We start from the raw sequence: 17,283 nt of genomic DNA on the forward strand, positions 1-17,283 counted from the left end.
CCCAAGTGTCTTGATGCACATTTTCTCTTAGATGGTTTCCGGTTGGGTTTTAGGATTCCATTCCAGGGTCCATGGCCCCCCTTCATGTTCACCAATTTATGTTCAGTTGTGGGCATGGAGGAGGTAGTTAGGAACAAAATCATTAAAGAATATTCAGAGGGGCGTGTTCTGGGCCCCTTCCCTGCACCCTCTGTTCCATGTTTGAGAGTTTCACCTTTGCGGGTAGTACCAAAGAAGGCAGCAGGCGAATTTAGGCTCATCCATCATTTGTCCTACCCCAAAGGGGGGGTCAGTGAATGATGCCATACCAGAGCACTTGTGCTCGGTCAGATACACTTCCTTCGACCAGGCGGTCAGGATTGTGCGGCAGTGTGGGGTTGGGGCGGAGATGGAGAAATGTGACATTAAGTCAGCATTTCACCTGCTTCCCATCTACCCGGATGACTTTGAGCTGCTTGGCTTCACGTTTGAAGGCCAATTTTATACGGATAGGGCACTGCCTATGGGTTGCACTATTTGCTGGGCAGCCTTAGAGCGTTTCAGTTCGTTTCTCAAGTGGGGCCTCAGGTCACGGCTTTGGTGCCGGGCCACCGCCCACTATTTAGATGATTTTCTTTTTGTCGGGCCAGTGGGTGAGGGGCAGTGTGCCCGCCTGTTGACTGGTTTTATTGGTTTATTAGAGGAATTTGGCGTACCCCTCGCTCACAAAAAAACAGAGGGCCCTGCCACCTCTCTCACCTTTTTAGGAATAGAGCTTGACACAGTCCAGCAGACCTCACGGCTGCCAGCCAAGAAGCCTTGTGACCTTAGGGCACGTCTCACCTTCTTTAAGGAAAGGAGGAAGGTTACATTGCAAGAGCTTCAACAGCTGTGGGGCATTTGAACTTTGTCTGCTGGGTGGTGGCACCAGGTAGGGCATTTCTTAGGCGCCTGTGTGATGGATGGAGACCCAGGCCCAGCGGGACATATTATTGTTCCGCCGAGCCTGTAAGACAGAGCTGTTCCGCCAGGCGTTCGGTGGTTGAAGGGGGCGGTGCCATGTCAGCCTCCCACCTTTGGGATGGGGGGGTTCTCCCCACCATTGCACTTGGTTAATTTATTTCATTATTGTTTTGTATATTGATTTTAGTATTGTTGTTTTCCTGTTTTTATTGATTTTAAACAGTTCAACGCCCAGAGTCCCTGAGGATGGGCGGTATATAAATTGAAATATAAATAAAATAAAATGTGATGGGGGGACTTCGGCTCCCCCACCATTGACTTAAGATAAGTAGGGGAATGAGGGCAGACCTGGAAGTCTGGGAGGAATTCCTCAGGGATTTCAATGGGGTTTCCTTCTGGAGGGAAGTCCTCTTGTTGCAAGCCGATATGCAGGTGTCCTCAGATGCCTCTGGTTCCATGGGTTTTGGTGTCTCTTTCTGGCATCACTGGTGAGCAGAACGTTGGCCTGCGTACTGGGCTAAAAGAGACCTCTGTAAGGATCTTACATTTCTAGAACTGTTCCTGATCCTGGTGGCTGTACAGTTGTGGGGGACTGAACTTGCAAACCACTCTGTCCCCTTTTGGTGCGACAACCAGGCAGTGGTGCATGTCCTCCGATCTCTCACATCCAGGTCCACAAGGGTCATGAGATTAGTTCAGGCCCTTACCCTCCTGTGCTTGCAATTAAATATTCTGTTCATGGCCAGGCATGTGCCTGGGGTGGACAATAGCATGGCAGATGCTCTGTCTTGCTCTCAGATGGGCCAATTTTGGCAGCTTGCCCCCCAGGCCGATGCTTTGCTGGCCGCGATGCCTCTGGACCTCTGGAACCTTGGATGCTAGAGGCTGAGAGGGCCGTTCAATTGGCAATTGCCCCCAGCACTCAGCGGTCGTATGATCGGGCAGTGTGGCAGTTTGCGAGCTTTAGAAGGGAATCAGGACTTCAGCAGGTATGGCCCATCCCAGTCCAGCACCTTATGCATTTCTTTGTGGCACAGAAAGGTTAGGGTTTGGCCATTAATTCTATTAGGGGTCAGTTGGCAGCCTTGGCCTTTGCCAACAAGGCCAGGGGAATGCCAGACACAACCAGAGATTTCCGATTGCGGAAAATGTTTGAGGGTTGGTCCCGTAAAGTGGGAGTGCATAGGGACAACAGGCAGCCCATTTCCCCTTCCATTCTTCGGGGCTTGGGGTCCATCTAGGCAAGGGTATGTCACTCTGAGTCTGAGACCACCTTGTTTCATGCTGTAGCCCTCATCACATTTTTGGGGGCTCTAAGGGTCAGTGAGCTGGTAGCGCGATCCCTTGGTGATCGATCAGGTCGCGCCTTGATGGTGCAGGATCTCAAATTTGAGGGTGACGATGTGACCCTCAGGGTATTGAGTCTGATCAAAGACTGATCAAAAGGGCAAGGTGTCGGTGATCCGGTTTGGCCCATGTGCCCAACCGGGCTTGTGCCCTTTCAGTGCCATATGGTGCTATATAGCCATATGGGGTGAGGGAGATGGGCAACTCTTCCGTCATGTCGACGGTTCCCCGCTGACCAAATATCAGTTTGGGACAGTTACGGGAAAGGCATTGAAGGAATTGGGTTTGGTAGGCGTGAAATTTGGAACCCATTCATTCAGGATCGGAGCCGCCTCTACAGCAGCGGCTATGGGTTACCCAGGGCCAGCCATCCAGAAGCTGGGGTGTTGGCAATCAGCTGCCTTCCAGTCTTGTTTGTCCTTTGGATGGTTTCTTGAGCACTTCTTGATTTTGGTCTCTTTTCAGGTGCTGTGGCTAGCTACAGGAGGATGAGGGTCCTTATTTGCAGCCACAGTATGGTTTTCTGGGCTGCTCACCAGGCAAAGAAGACCCAGATCAGCTCGCAATTGGGCCTCAACCAGTGGGCCAAGGTCGAGTGGCAGGGCCGTTGGGGTCTGAGGTGGCCAGGTCTCCTGCCGCTACTCTTTAAGGGGAGGAGCGGTCTGTGGCCGGACATCCTGGTCATCCACCTCGGTGGTAATGACCTCGGCCTGATTAAGGGTAAGGTCCTCTCTTTTCAGGCGGAGGCTGATTTGCTGCTTATCAATGAGTGTTGGCCTGGCACGCTGATTATGTGGTCAGCAATACTTCCACATCGTGTATCACAGGAAGCCTTGGACCCAGCGGGGATCGAAAGGGCACAGCATAGGGCCAACAGAGCTTTAGAGAAGGTTTTGGGCCAAGGATTGGGAATTTACTTGCCACATCCCAACATTAAGGCCGAGGTGGCTGACCTCTATCGCAGCGATGGGGTTCACCTGTCAGTGAGTGGCAATAACATTTTCCTGGAGGATTTGTGGTAAGGGCTCAGGATGGCCATAAGCCACCTGTGGGGTGCAATGGCCTAAAGCAGAGGCTTGGCCCTTAGCTGTGGCAGGTAGGATAATTGAGCGGGCCGGTGACCCCCTTGACTCATTCCCATTAGTTGGGAATTGGGGGTCTGCCAGGAGCAGCTGGTGAGGCTGTACAGCTGCCAGCTGCGAAGGCAGACTGCCTGGTGAGACCCCTTAACAAGGCCGCCCCCAGGCTCCACGGCTGGTGGGGGTTGGTGCTTTAAAGTGGAACCACTTGCCTGGCCGCCGGGTCCCAGCCATCCCTTGGATGGAACACCCCCAGGGCAGTGGGGGGGGTCACCCAGACAGGTCAAGGTGGAGGTCGGGTGGAGACCCCAGAGCTTGACCTGTGCCGCAGTTAGATCCCTGGATGCAATGACAGGTTATGTTATGTTTATTAATAAAGTGGCCCTTATTTATATCCCAACACAGTTTCTGTCTTTTATTCCTACTGGGGAGGGCAAAAACCTTTTCCTGGTACTAAAGGGGAGGTTTTCAATCTTTTAAATTATCCCTTATAGCAATATAAGTATGCACAAAAAAATTAAAAGGGGGAGGATGCTGCGATGTCACTAATGATGCCACCAATGACAACAGTACCCTCACTTGAAAATCCTGATTATTTAGGGCATGTGCAGAACAAAATAAAGTGACTCCACAACTGTAAAAATGCTGAAGGAGGGGAGACGTGAGGAAGAACCATATCCAAACTGATTCCAGTGCTTGGAATCCAGGGATTGACTGCTAAGAAAATCAGGAATAAGTTGAGTGTGTAGTAAAGCCCTGAAAATCATCTTCTTATCCAAGCTTTTAATTAGTTTTTTAATTAATTTTTTAAAAATAACTTTTACCAGCTTTTAAATAGTCTGCTCCATTTTATGGACAGTTTGTCTGCAGCTAATGTCTAATGGCTTGCTTTTTTAATGGCTTAACAGCTTCTTTTTAAAAGGTTAATTTTAATTGTAAACCACCTCAAGTAGGACTCTGAAGAGGTGGCATAGAAATTTTCTAAGTAAATAAATATTTACCATATTTCCTCATATATGTATGCAATTTAATTTATGTATGCAATTTAATCATCAACACACTCAAATATCTCTCCCCATTCCCATTTTCCAGGGAAAATAAGGACCCTAATCAATAGTCTGCATTTAACTAGTTTATGTAAATGGATGATCTATGTCATAATTTATTAAAATATGCTAACACATTTCAAGGACAGGTTGTGGTAGGCAACCTATCAATGGCTGCCTTTATTGGGCAGATCCACCCTGGCTCTAAATTTGACCAGCTATTTATGGCCTTTTTTATCCTTGCCGGCACATGCAGTATGTCAAGAAGTGCCAAGCACCATCCCTTTCCTGGATGCATCAAGAGTGCTCCAGCCTAACTCACCCAGCCTTAAGGTGTGTGTGATGGACTGTCCAGGGCATGACTCTCCATCAGGACTGATGCCTCAGGGTGCTTGCCAGTTATCCCTAACTACAGTGAGAAACCTTCCCAATTCTTGCCAACTAGTTACAGCCTAACCAGTCAAAGATCAGGCCTGATTAAATTTAACTCTCCTTATAGTGACATTGTGAAACAGGTGAAAAAAGCTCCCTCCCTCCTCCCCACACCAGCAAGTCCAGGGGAATCCAAAATTACTGCAGGCCTTTTACAAGTGATTGGCTAATCTCATGATATCCCACGGGAAGGTGTGTGTGGCAGCAGCAGACAGCACATGCCTACTTGGAATCTGCATAACCTGTTTAAATAGCTATCCTGCCACCCCACACCAACCCCTTGGCTGTAACATTTCCAGCCCTGCCCAGTGCTGCCTGGAGTCTCATTTGAGAGAAGGAGCCAGAACAAATCAACATACAGCTGCTAATGCCATGAATGCCTGTTCTATGGATACTTTTCACCCCAGAGTAAAAATATTCATCCAGATGTTGATGCAAGGATTTTCCCATATTCCTTTTCAACATCAACAAAAACAATGTGAGTTGAGGAGGCTGCAGTGAAGCAACAGAAACAAATAGAAATTGCCTTTCTTCTCCCTTTTCCATTCATACTACTCCTTTCATGGAAGAGGGAGAAAGGGATAATTTTATCTGATTCCCACTCTTCACTGCAGCCTCCCTACCCATATAGCTTTTTTTTGTCAGTACAAGTCCTGCTGACTCAGGCATCTCTATGGGGGCCAAAAGGAATTGGTGAAGAAGAGTAATGTGGAGAAAATCTATGTTCACAAGTACTTGCCCTTGGCTGTTGCTTAGATAGAGCCTATTGATTGGCACCCAATTCACAGCCATATGGGCTCTGAGAAGAAGGAAAGGGACCTGCAGCTTGAAGAGTATTCTTGAAATATACTTGGAAGACGGTGATGTCGACAGAAGGCCCCTTTCCAGTCACCTGCATGGAGTGTGCCATATTTGTTTTCTTCCCGAAAGAGAAGATGGACTTCACTTGTCAGAAGTGTAAGCTGGTCAGGCTTTTGGAGAAGATTCAGAGCCTAGAGAAGAGGATCACCACCCTTCAGGAAATCAAGGAAGGGAAGGCTTTTATTGAGAAGAGCCTGGGGGCTCTGTACAAGCATGAAGAAATAAGTCCAAGAGAGGATGTTAGCATCAATCTCCCTTCTGAGCCTCCTCTCAGTTCTGCAATACAAACCAGAAGACGTGGACTAAGGCAACGCTCTGGTGCACTGGAGCTCAAGAATTGTTTTGAGGTGCTTGAGATGGTGATAGATGAGAGTGGAAGAAGAACCACAAAAACCTGGAGGAGGGAGTGAAGAGGGCATAGGGTCAGACGGAAGTGGAAGAAAATGGAAGGTGGTGGTTATCGGGGATTCTCTGCTCAGGGGTATGGAACATCATGTGTATAAGCCAGATCTCCTACTCCAAGAGATGTGTTGCTTGCCGGGAGCCAGAATTTAGGATATTACAGACTGACTGCCAAAACTGATTAGACCGACTGATCAGTACCTGTTTGTGCTGGTGTGCACATGGGAACGAATGACACAGCTGCAAATGCCATTGCAAGAATTAAAGAGGACTATGAAGCTCTTGGAAGGAAGTTGAAGACAATGGGGGCACAGGCGTATTCTCTTCTATTCTTCCTGTCAAAGGAAAAGGAATGCAAAGGGAGCAGACCAAACTCAAGGTGAATCGTTGGCTGAGGTGGTGGTGCCAGCAGGAGCACTTTGGGTTCTGGGACCACGGGATAAGTTTTCTTAGAAAAAGCCTTCTAGCACATGATGAACTTCACCTATCAAGATCAGGGAAGAAAATGTTTGGAAAGAACCTGGTGAGCTTCATCAGGAGAGTGTTGAACTGATGCCACAAGGGGAAGGGGATGATCTACATGGGGATTTCAATGAAGAAGTGATAACAGTGGGGGTCCACCTGAGTAGGACAGATCAAACAAAGGTACAAGGCAACAAGTGCCTATATACCAATGCCTGAAGTATGGGTAATAAGAAAGATGAGCAAGCAAGACAGCTTGAGCATCTCTTGCAAACAGAGGGCTACGATATAGTAGGAGTTACTGAGACTTGGTGGGATGATTCCCACGACTGGAATGAGGTAGTGGATGGGTACGAGTTGTTCAAGAAAAACCAGAAGGGTAGAAGAGGATGCAGAGTGGCATTTTATGTGAAGAGAGGGCTTGATTGTCAGCAAGTTCAGGAGAATGTGGTTGCCAGCCCAGTGGAAAGTATATGGGTGGAAATAAGGGGAAGAAGGACAAAGGGTATTGTTGTTGGAGTCTGCTGCAGACCGCCTGACTAGGGAGAGGAAATGGATGCTGCCCTCCTTGAACAGATTGGCAGAGTATCCAGACATCAGAACCTTATAATTATGGGCAACTTCAATTTTCCCAATATGTGCTGGGTGACAAGCTCAGCAAAGCAACAAGACTCACACAACTTACTGATCTGCCTGACAGATAACTTCCTTTTTCAAATGGTGGAGGAAGCTACAAGGGGCTCGGCCATATCAGACTTAATATTAACCAACGGGGAAGAATTGATAGAAGGAGTGAAGGTGGTGGGGACCTTAGGGGGAAGTGAGCATGTCCTCCTTGAATTCCAGTTGCTATGGGAGTCCAAGGAAGTTTGTAGATAGATTCTTAGGTTCGATTTTCATAGGGCTGACATCAATGAACTCAGAGGCTTAATGAGAGTCATTCCGTGGGGGAGTGTGCTGAAAGGGAAAGGAGTGATGGGTTGGGTCTTTTCAAACATGATCTTTTTCAATCTCAAGCCCTCACTATTCAAGCAAGACAGAAACATGGTAAGGGCTCCAATAAACCAATATGGATGAACAGAGAGCTCCAAAATAAGCTAAGAGAGAAAAAGGAAATGTTCAAGAAACGGAGAGAAGGAATATATCTACAGAGGAATATATGAGGGTTACTAGGTACTGCAGATCAGCCATCAGAGAAGCCAAGCTCAGTATGAAGCCATCAGAGAAGCCAAGCTCAGTATGCTCACTACAATAAGAAAAACTTCTACAGATAGTGAGAAGCAAACACAAGGAAAAAGAGGCAATTGGATAATTGTTGGATGTGAAAGAAGAAACTCTGATAGAGGACAGAGAAAAAGCAGACAGGCTTAATGACTTTTTTGCTTCTGTTTTTTCCCTGAAGAACTCAAGCCCATCTAGAGATGGCAGTAGACATGACAGGACACCTCGGTGGCTTGTTGACATTGACATAGAGGTTGTGGAGAGGCACCTGGCTGCACTGGCTGAATACAAATGCCCTGGGCCGGATGCTGTTCACCCAGGAGTGCTCAAGGAACTTTCTAGAGAACTTACAGAGCCTCTGTCCATCATCTTCAAGGCCTCCTGGAGGACTGGGGATGTGCCACAAGATTGGAGAAGTGAGAATGTTATCCCAGTCTTTAAGAAAGGAAAGAAGGATGACCCGGGAAACTACAGGCCAGTCAGTCTGACTTCTGTTGCTGGGAAGATACTAGAGCAACTTTTAAAGTGATCGATCTGTAAGCATCTGAAGTACCGCTTAGGGATCTGGGAAAATCAAAATGGTTTTGTCCCCAACAGATCTTGGCAGACCATCCTGGTTTCCTTCTTTGATCGAGTGACAAGCTTACTGGATCGTGGGAACTCTGTTGACATAATTTACTTGGATTTCAGTAAAGCTTTTGATAAGGTTCCCCCATGACATTTTGATGGGTAAACTGGAAGACTGTGGACTGGACTATAGGACAGTTCGGTGGATAGGGAACTGGTTAGAGGACTGCACCCCAAGAGTGGTGGTCAATGGCGTTTCATCAGATTGGTGGGAAGTGTCCAGTGGGGAGCCACAGGGCTTGGTTTTGTGTCTGGTACTTTTCAATATTTTTATCAATGATCTAGATGAAGGGGTAAATGGGCTACTCATTAAATCTGCTGATGATACCCTATTGGGAGGAGTGGCAAACACCCAAGAAGATAGAGTTCATATTCAACAAGATCTGAATACTCTGGAAAAGAGGGTGGTTGTGAACAGGATGCAATTCAACATAGGTAAGTGCACAGTATTACATCTGGGCCACAAAAATGTGAAGCACAAATACAGGATGGAGGATACACTTCTGGGTAGTAGTGTATGCAAAAGAGAACTTGGAGTAAGAGTGGACTGTAAACTAAATATGAGCAGTCAGTGTGATGTGGTGGCAAAAAAGTCTTAGGTTGTATCAAAAGGGCCATTGCATCAAAATCGCAGGAGGTCATAGTCCCTCTCTATACTGCCTTGGTCAGGCCGCACCTGGAGTACTGTGTGCAGTTCTGGAGGCCTCAATACAAAAAGGGTGTGGACAAAATTGAGAGGGTGCAGAAGAGAGCGACGAGAATGATCAGGGGTCTGGAGACTGAGCCCTACGAGAAAAGGCTGAGGGCCTTGGGAATGTTTAGTTTGGAGAAGAGGAGATTGAGTGGGGAATTGATTGCTCTCTTTAAGTATTTGAAAGGCTGTCATTTGGAGGAGGGCAAGGAGCTGTTCCAGTTGGCAGCAGAGGATAGGACTTGAAGCAACGGACTTAAATTACATGCAGAAAGGTATCGGCTGGATATTAGGAAAAACTTTATCACGGTCAGAGTAGTTCCAAGGGGGAACCAGCTGCCTAGGGAGGTGGTGAGCTCCCCTTCACTGACAGTTTTCAAGAAGAGGCTGGATAAATATTTGTCAGGGATGCTTTAGGCTCATCCTGCATTGGGCAGGGGTTTGGACTAGAAGGTCTTTATGGCCCTTTCCAAATCTGTGATTCTGTAATCACCATTCTCATTCTCCAAACATATTGTTTACTTAATTTTCTTCTCCCCAGCCAACATCTTAACATTTTTAATTGAGCTAGTCCTGAAAGAGGTACCAAGTTTATATTCTGATGGGATGTCCCCAGGCAAAGAAAATCTTTAGCATGGGGAACTCAGGGAGAGAGATACTCATTTCACCATGAAAGCTTAAGAGTGGAATATCTGTTTACTATAATGAAAATGTAATACAAGCAACATAGGGAAGCTCTCATCTACTTGCTTGTGTAAGAGACATGGATTACAATTTATTAGGTGTGGTTCAAAGGTGAGCTGTTGAGCCAGACATATCCACTAAATATAACTATCTATCTAGTCTCATTGGGAATTTTGATAGGAATGGTTAGCCTACCTCCTCTAAATTGGTTTTAACAGATGCATATTATTCTATGTGCCTTCAATAAAGTTGTGGGCTGTTTGCTTACTATCTTTCATTTGTGTCAGCCTCTTTGTTCTTTCTCCCCTGCAATGACCTACTGAGGAATCAAGATGTTGTCACTATCATTTCTTTTTGGGAAAGCATGGACTGTGAAATTTCTGTGAGTCTGAATTAGTTATATGAGGTTGCTAATCCCCAGGATCATATCATCAAGAGAGAATCTGACATCTTGTGTCTGCATTGTTTCATTAATGCAATCAATTATTCTTTTCCAGCCTGTTTTTTCTTAACTTAAAATCAAAGAATGCTTCTTCAAAATACCTGAAAGTACTAAGCACAAGGGCTTTAGGCTAAAGGCTGCTCTCAGCATAACAATGTACTTAATGACAGCATCTCATCATAGATGCATGACTGACATCACTGTGTATTAGGAAAAAAATCCACCACGCTTCATGAGAGCATCATTCCAGTAGCAGCTTTTTCAAGAAAGCAGTGTGGTCTGTGTAAGTATTCTACAATACACTCTGGAGGCTAGAATAGTCTTGTCACATGTTTATATGCTCCAGTTGCATATAGAGAAGCGTTCAGATCACCTGAACCATTTATAAAAAAGCAACTTGTCAGCACTTAGCATATAGAATGCCTAAATTTTCACAAACTTGCAAACCCAGGCATGAATTCTGAGCGTACATTAAGGGTAGATCAGGAACCAACACTTGTCTTGTGCTTTGCTCCTTAAAAGATGGTACTGAATCACTATATAGTCAGCATCAAAATTGAAAGAAAGAGGTAGTGTCTTATCACGTTTACATTTTCTGAGACTAGTAGCTGACAGAATGACTCATTCTTGTCTAGCTGAGTGAATGCTTTAAGTTTAGTTCTTTGTGTAGCTACAGTGAAACTGTCTGTGACTTTAATAGTGCTAATTTCAAGATGTAATTCCTGTTGAGCAGTACAGTTACTGTCATTTTGACCTCCAACAAGAAGATTACATTATTCCATAACTATACTGGGTTATGTGGTCTATGAGTCACTCTCTTACTTATTTGTGATGCATTAATGGTCATCGGGTACCCGTTGGATGAACTTTGTTCATAATTTATTTTTGTTATGCTTGTTGGTCTGATTCGGTAGGTAGGTAGTTTTTTTCACAATACCTCAGGCCCCTTAACTAGAGACACATCAATTTTAACCAGGGGCCTTCTGTCTGCAAAACATATATTCTGCTGCCAAGCCATCAATATTAAGAGCTATCAGTGCCATCCTAAGAAGAGCTGTACTGTGCTAACTTTATTGGATTGAATGGGCTTAGAGAAATGTGAGCCTGATTAAGATTTATTTTTTTATTTAGCAGATTTCATGCAACCTTTCCAGAGAGCCTGGCAGAAGTGGCTAACATAATAAAGCCATAAACATAAAAAATCATTAATTAAAACCCAACATTAAAACTCAGCCAGAATGTAAGAACACTGAGCAGCTGAAAATAAATTCAACAGTTTTTAGACTTAATAAATGAAAAGCCTGGTCAAACAAAAATGAGGCCAGATGTACAGAAGAACTGTACCTAAACTGATTCCAGTGCTTGGGGACTGCCTGCTAAGAAAATCAGGTATGTCAAGTGTGTGGAAAAGCCCTAGGTGATGCAATAGGAGTGGGAGATGATTCTGGTAGGGATGAGAAAGTTCCATGGGTGGCAGGTATTACAAATGCTTGTCCAATAGATCAGGAGAGTTTTGACTATATATTTGATTAGGTTCCCAGATATGTCTGCATTATGAGGGTGACTCTTAGGTAATGTTGGAAGGCTGGTTATTGTCCATCAAGCCTTAATCATTAATCCTAGCCAAAAGTTTATCAGGTTATGTGCTATTAAGACTAGAGATGGGCACGAACCAAAAAAAAATCCCGAACCGTGCGGATCGTGGTTCATTCATTTTGATGAACAATGAACCACGAACTTTGCCAAACTTCTGCCAATTCACTAACTGGTTCGTGGTTTGTGGTTTGTGGCTCCCCAGAACGGACCCTTTCATGCTCAGAGAGCCCATACTTACAGGGAGTTTTCAGCAGGCTCTACTCCAGCCACCCTCCAAGTTTTGACAAGATTCCAATACAGATCTCCGAGTGATAGACCCCCAAAGCCGGTACCCCCAGGAAAGTCCCATTCAGTACAATTGGAGCCATCCATGCCAATTGACTATGGGACCTCCAAACAGGGGCAATGTCAGGGACCTAGTCAGTCAGAAGGCTGCTTCCCTTCTAGGGGGCAGGGGGTTGGCCACCACCTGGAGGTCACTCCCCACCCGCCTTCCCACCCCTACGGACAGCCACCATGGAAGGGCCATGGGTTTTCTTGGTGGCCACTCTCTCTGGGTGGGCTGGCTGCCACCTGGCAGCACCCCACCCACCCACCCGCACACCCCTACGGGTGGTCACCATGGAAGGACCATGGGTTTTCTTGGTGGCCATCGTCTCCATGTGGGCTGGCTGCACCTGGTGGCCCCTCCCTGCCAGCCTGCCTGCCCCTAAGGGTGGCCTCCACAGAAGGACCATGGGTATTCTTGGTGGCCACCCTCACCATCCAGGCGGGCTGCCACCAGATAGCCCCTCCCCACCCACTCATCCACCCCTATGGGCAGCCACCATGGAAGGACCATGGGTTTTCTCAGTGGTCTCCCTCTCCATGTGGGCTGGCCACCATGTGGCAGCCCATCCCTGTCTACCCCCCTCAGAGCCTGGCAGTGGCCCTGAGACCAGGGGGTAGAGCCTGAACTCTCCACACACAGAGAGACCTGACCTGAACAAGCAGGGCAGGCACAGAAAAAGGAAAGGAGAAGAAGGTGTCCCCTCAGCTGAAGCAGCCACTTGACTTGGCCACAGAGCTTGTCAGTGGCCCTGAGACCAGGGGGGGTAGAGCCTGACTTCCCAATCCAGAGAGACACCTGACCTGACCTGAGCAAGCCAGACAGATGCTCAAAATGAAATAGAAAGAGCTGACTGATAAACTCAACAAGAAAGGTGACCCCTCAGCCAAGGCAGCCACTTGGCTTGGCCACAGAGCTTGGCAGTGGCCCCAAGACCAGGGGGATAGAGCCTGACCTCCCCACACACAGATAGACCTTACCTGAGCAAGCTGGATAGGTTCAGAAAAAAGAGAGAAGAAGTGACCCCTCAGCCGAGGTACCCGCTTAGCCTGGCCCCAGAGCCAGAGGTTGGCCTAGAGACTCTGAGCCCGCATTGGAGGAGCTTGGACCTCGAGAACCCTATAGACTGGGGTGGCTCAGAGCCCAGATAAGTCCAGATCCAGGGAGGGATAGCCAAGCAGGTGGAGGTTGACCTTGATGAAAGACAACATATCCACCAGGTCTGTGTGCAGGTGTGCATGGTGGGGACGGAGGAGGTCTCCCAGGTGGGAGAACACCCACTTGCTCTGGACACTGGTGGGAGGGCAGGATAGGATGTTAGTAGCCTCCAATTCCAGCAGCAGTCCTCTCTCTCACACTGCCTACAGAAACTGAAAGTAAGAGCCGGTGAGGTGTGCCTTTTATAACAAACACTCTCATAGAGCAAAGCAAGAGCTCTCTGGTTGGCAGTCAGAGTTGCCTAAGAGGGTTTTGAGGGATGAGATTGGAGTTCCCATGGCTACAGAAGGCCCGTCTTCCCCCTGCTCTTGGCTACCAGGAAACAAACTGGGAGCTCCACAGTTGGAAGGGAGACCTGCCTATCAAGGTAAGCTGGGCTAAGATTGGGGTTTCCACAGCAACTGAAGGTCTGCAGACATTGCAGGCCTCTGTTGCCTGGCAAATTAATGGATCGGCACCAGCCTGTCTGCGCTCATGAACTGCTCACGACCTGACAAATCAGGCCTGAAAAAGTCGTGGGGGTTCGTTAACACTTGGTGCCACGAACCTCATGTTAACGAATCACGAACTGGCCCAGTTTGTGTGTTTTTTTTGGGTCATAATTCAATTCGTGCCCATCTCTAATTAAGACTGGTGAAAGGGGAAATAATTTATAAGGATAGGTCAGAGGTAGATTGCTACCTCTTCCAATAGTCAGCTTAATTGTACATAACCTGATCCCCTGGATTTAATATCAAATAGAGCCCTTTCCTGCAGCTCAGGTAACATAATCCAAACACAAGATTTCCAATCATGGGTTATCCACTAAGGATCAATATTTGTCAGAGCTTTGAGTATAATACTTTATCTGATAGTGATCTTCCTTTACTAACCTGAAACTTGTAAGCATAAGTTTTTGTCCTTTTGTTCTATGATATTTTTTTTTAAGTGAGACTTTCTCTAATTGGGGAAGGATAGTGCCTTTTGAATTAAAAAGTTCACAAGAAAATCATCTTCCAGAAAATACCCTTAATGCCAAAGTAATTTCCAGCACAGAGGCATGATCACTATAAAAGCAGTTGTTTGCATTTTAAGGTGATTGGAATTGGTGACCTTTAATGCACAGAACCACCCCCCCAACATTTACACAATGGTAAATGTTCACTCCTCTCCTGGGACACAGATTTCTTTTACCACTCTAGGGAATTCCCTTTGTCTAACTGACAAAGTAACATTTGCAGAATGCTGACCTCCAAGGGATTGCTCAAGACTCTTTTAGAGAAAGGAAACATCCTATGTCAATATTCCTGTATGAAGATTAAGAATTGAAAGAAGAATAAACAGACCACTACAGAAAAAGGCTTAATATAGTTTTCTAAGGGACTGAACTTGAATTTACCTTGCCACTTTTGACGTACTAAATGAAGGAATAATTCTTTAACTTCTGATACACTATGAAAACCTTTATATATTTATATTTTGTTAAAGCAGCTTCAGAATGGTGAAACAAATCCAGGAAACCAAGTTATAATGGCCCACTCCACCAAAAACTTTGTCTGTTTCATTTCAGTTTGTACCTTACAGCAGCAGTAGCAACACTAGGTGCTGAGTTTGTATGGCAGCATCTTGTTTTACTGAACAGCATTCATCAATTGGATCCCAAGGGGAGAGAGCCCTTACATTATTAATTAACTTTGATGGTGAGAAGGACAAATGATCACAATGTGCACAAGTGCATCTTTTTTTTCCCCTCCCATTGCTACCCAGAAATTGCATTGTCTCCCTTCCAATCAGGTCCTTGCAATGTGAGATCCCTCCCAGTCTATCACCTTTGGAAACGTTTGGAAGGGAGATGTCAATCATAGCCTTCAATTCAAAAGACATTTCCCTCAGCATCAGCACTATTGAATAACATAGTAAGGAGTCCAGTAGCACCTTTAAGACTAACCAACTTTATTGTAGCATAAGCTTTCAAGAACCATAGTTCTCTTCTTCAGATGAATAAATGGAACTTATGTCTGAGTAGATCTGTTTAGGATTGCTTCTGTAGTCTTTCAGGGCTCTCTTTTTTTGTACCTACTTCCCCCTTTCAAAAACAATCCCACCTACCTCCACAGAGAAAGGAAAACTTATGGGAAAAACATGTTTGTTTGGGTGGTTGTTGAGGAACTCTGACAACCATTCTGGCTTCTTGTCTCCACTTTGGTGCTGGAAAAGATGATGGTAGTGAGAACACTGAACATCAGAAGGAAGGATTTGGATTTGCCCCATGTTGTGGCAACAAAACTTCAAAGCACAAGGAAACAAAACAGGCAACCAGTAGTATGCATAGGTAATAATTTATTGGCACTATATAAAAAGAGAAAAGCAGAATTCTTTTTTAATGTCTCTGCAATGTATTGACGGTAGCACTCTCCTGCTTGGAACTCGCCCCACTGCTTTTGTCCTGCTACTCTTTTGCCGGTCAGTTTCTCTCCATAGCATGCACCACTAACTCTCAACTTCTACCGGGTCCATTGTTGTTGTTGTGTGTGTTATTATGCTTGAGGAAAAACTCAGTGGATCAATGGTTTAGATGAGGAGGAGGACTAATGGTTGATGCATTTTTGGTTAAGTGTGAAAACATCTGTCCCAGAGTCTTGTTTCTCCACCACCCCTTGAACAGTGTATGTACATCTGTGAGAAGCAGCCCAACACTCATCTTGATACCTTCCCCAAGAACCCCATTGTTCTGTGTGCTCAAACTTGATGGGCCAATGATTAGAGACAGTACTGTATTCTGTGCAGTTTTGGTGCTGTTGACTGCAAAAACAGTTGCCCCAAAGAGCCTGGAAGCCCTCATTGAAAAGAATGGAGCTGAAACTTATGATAATGGGAAAACCCCCCAAATGGATTAGATAGGAGCTGGCAATGCCTCAGCAGGAAAAAAAAGCAACGGTACATAATTGGTTCAGAACTATCAGATCCGACACTGAGATAGATTTTTTTTCAGCACACATTGCTAATAGCAGCCACAGGAGAACCCGTGGCTGTTGTGTTATCATCTTCAATGTTGTGTGAAAAACAGACTGTTTATCAAAACTCTGTTAACTATCATCACAATGGGGAAGGGGTGAAATAGTGTTTTATGTCTTCAGGCACTGATGATAAGGAGAACTGCTTATCACTTTCAGTATGCCATTTTGTCTAAAATGATTTGGTTCTCTTGAACTGCAGTTGGCCCTTTGGTTAAATATGCAGGTACTGTATGGGTACCACAGTAGGGTTCATAGAAACTGTGATGAGACAATTTAGGTTGTGAAAGTGGCACAAGAATTAAATTTCCTTAACCTCACATTAAAGAACTGGCAGTAGAGATGAGAAACAGGGAACAGTGTCTGGAAAGGGCTTCTGTCATGCTGTATTGTAGGTTTTATATGTGCTGTTAGAATATAGGCTAAATACCTTACAGATTCTGTCCATCAAAAGATTGTTTTGTCTGATGTTCTGACTTTCCAAGAAATTTGGAACTAATAAAGTCAGTGCTGAAAGATGTAGGTGGACATAATCTTCCTGAATTTCTTCTCAAATTAGAAGTTTCAACAATATAGCAACAGAGCCAATAGATTAAAATGTAAACTTCTAGTGAATTCAGAGAATTGACTTTTAGGCCCTTCCTCAAATCCAGATATCCTGAAGGGTTTTTTTCCCCATTCTTTCTAGCATTCCATTAAGTAACCAAAGTACACAAGAGAAAACTCTGATGCTTCTAAGGAATAAATATTTATCTGCTAAAAAGACACTTTTTTCATGGGTGTGGGGGTAAGATGTGTGCAGCATAGTGTATTATGACTTAGACACTGACAATAACACTAGGTGCCTATTATTAATATTGTTTATGAGATGAAGCCGCAATGAAATGAAAACTAATCTGACTTTGATGAGTG

Source organism: Eublepharis macularius, chromosome 3 (genome assembly GCF_028583425.1).
Source record: "Eublepharis macularius isolate TG4126 chromosome 3, MPM_Emac_v1.0, whole genome shotgun sequence".
Taxonomy (NCBI): domain Eukaryota; kingdom Metazoa; phylum Chordata; class Lepidosauria; order Squamata; family Eublepharidae; genus Eublepharis; species Eublepharis macularius.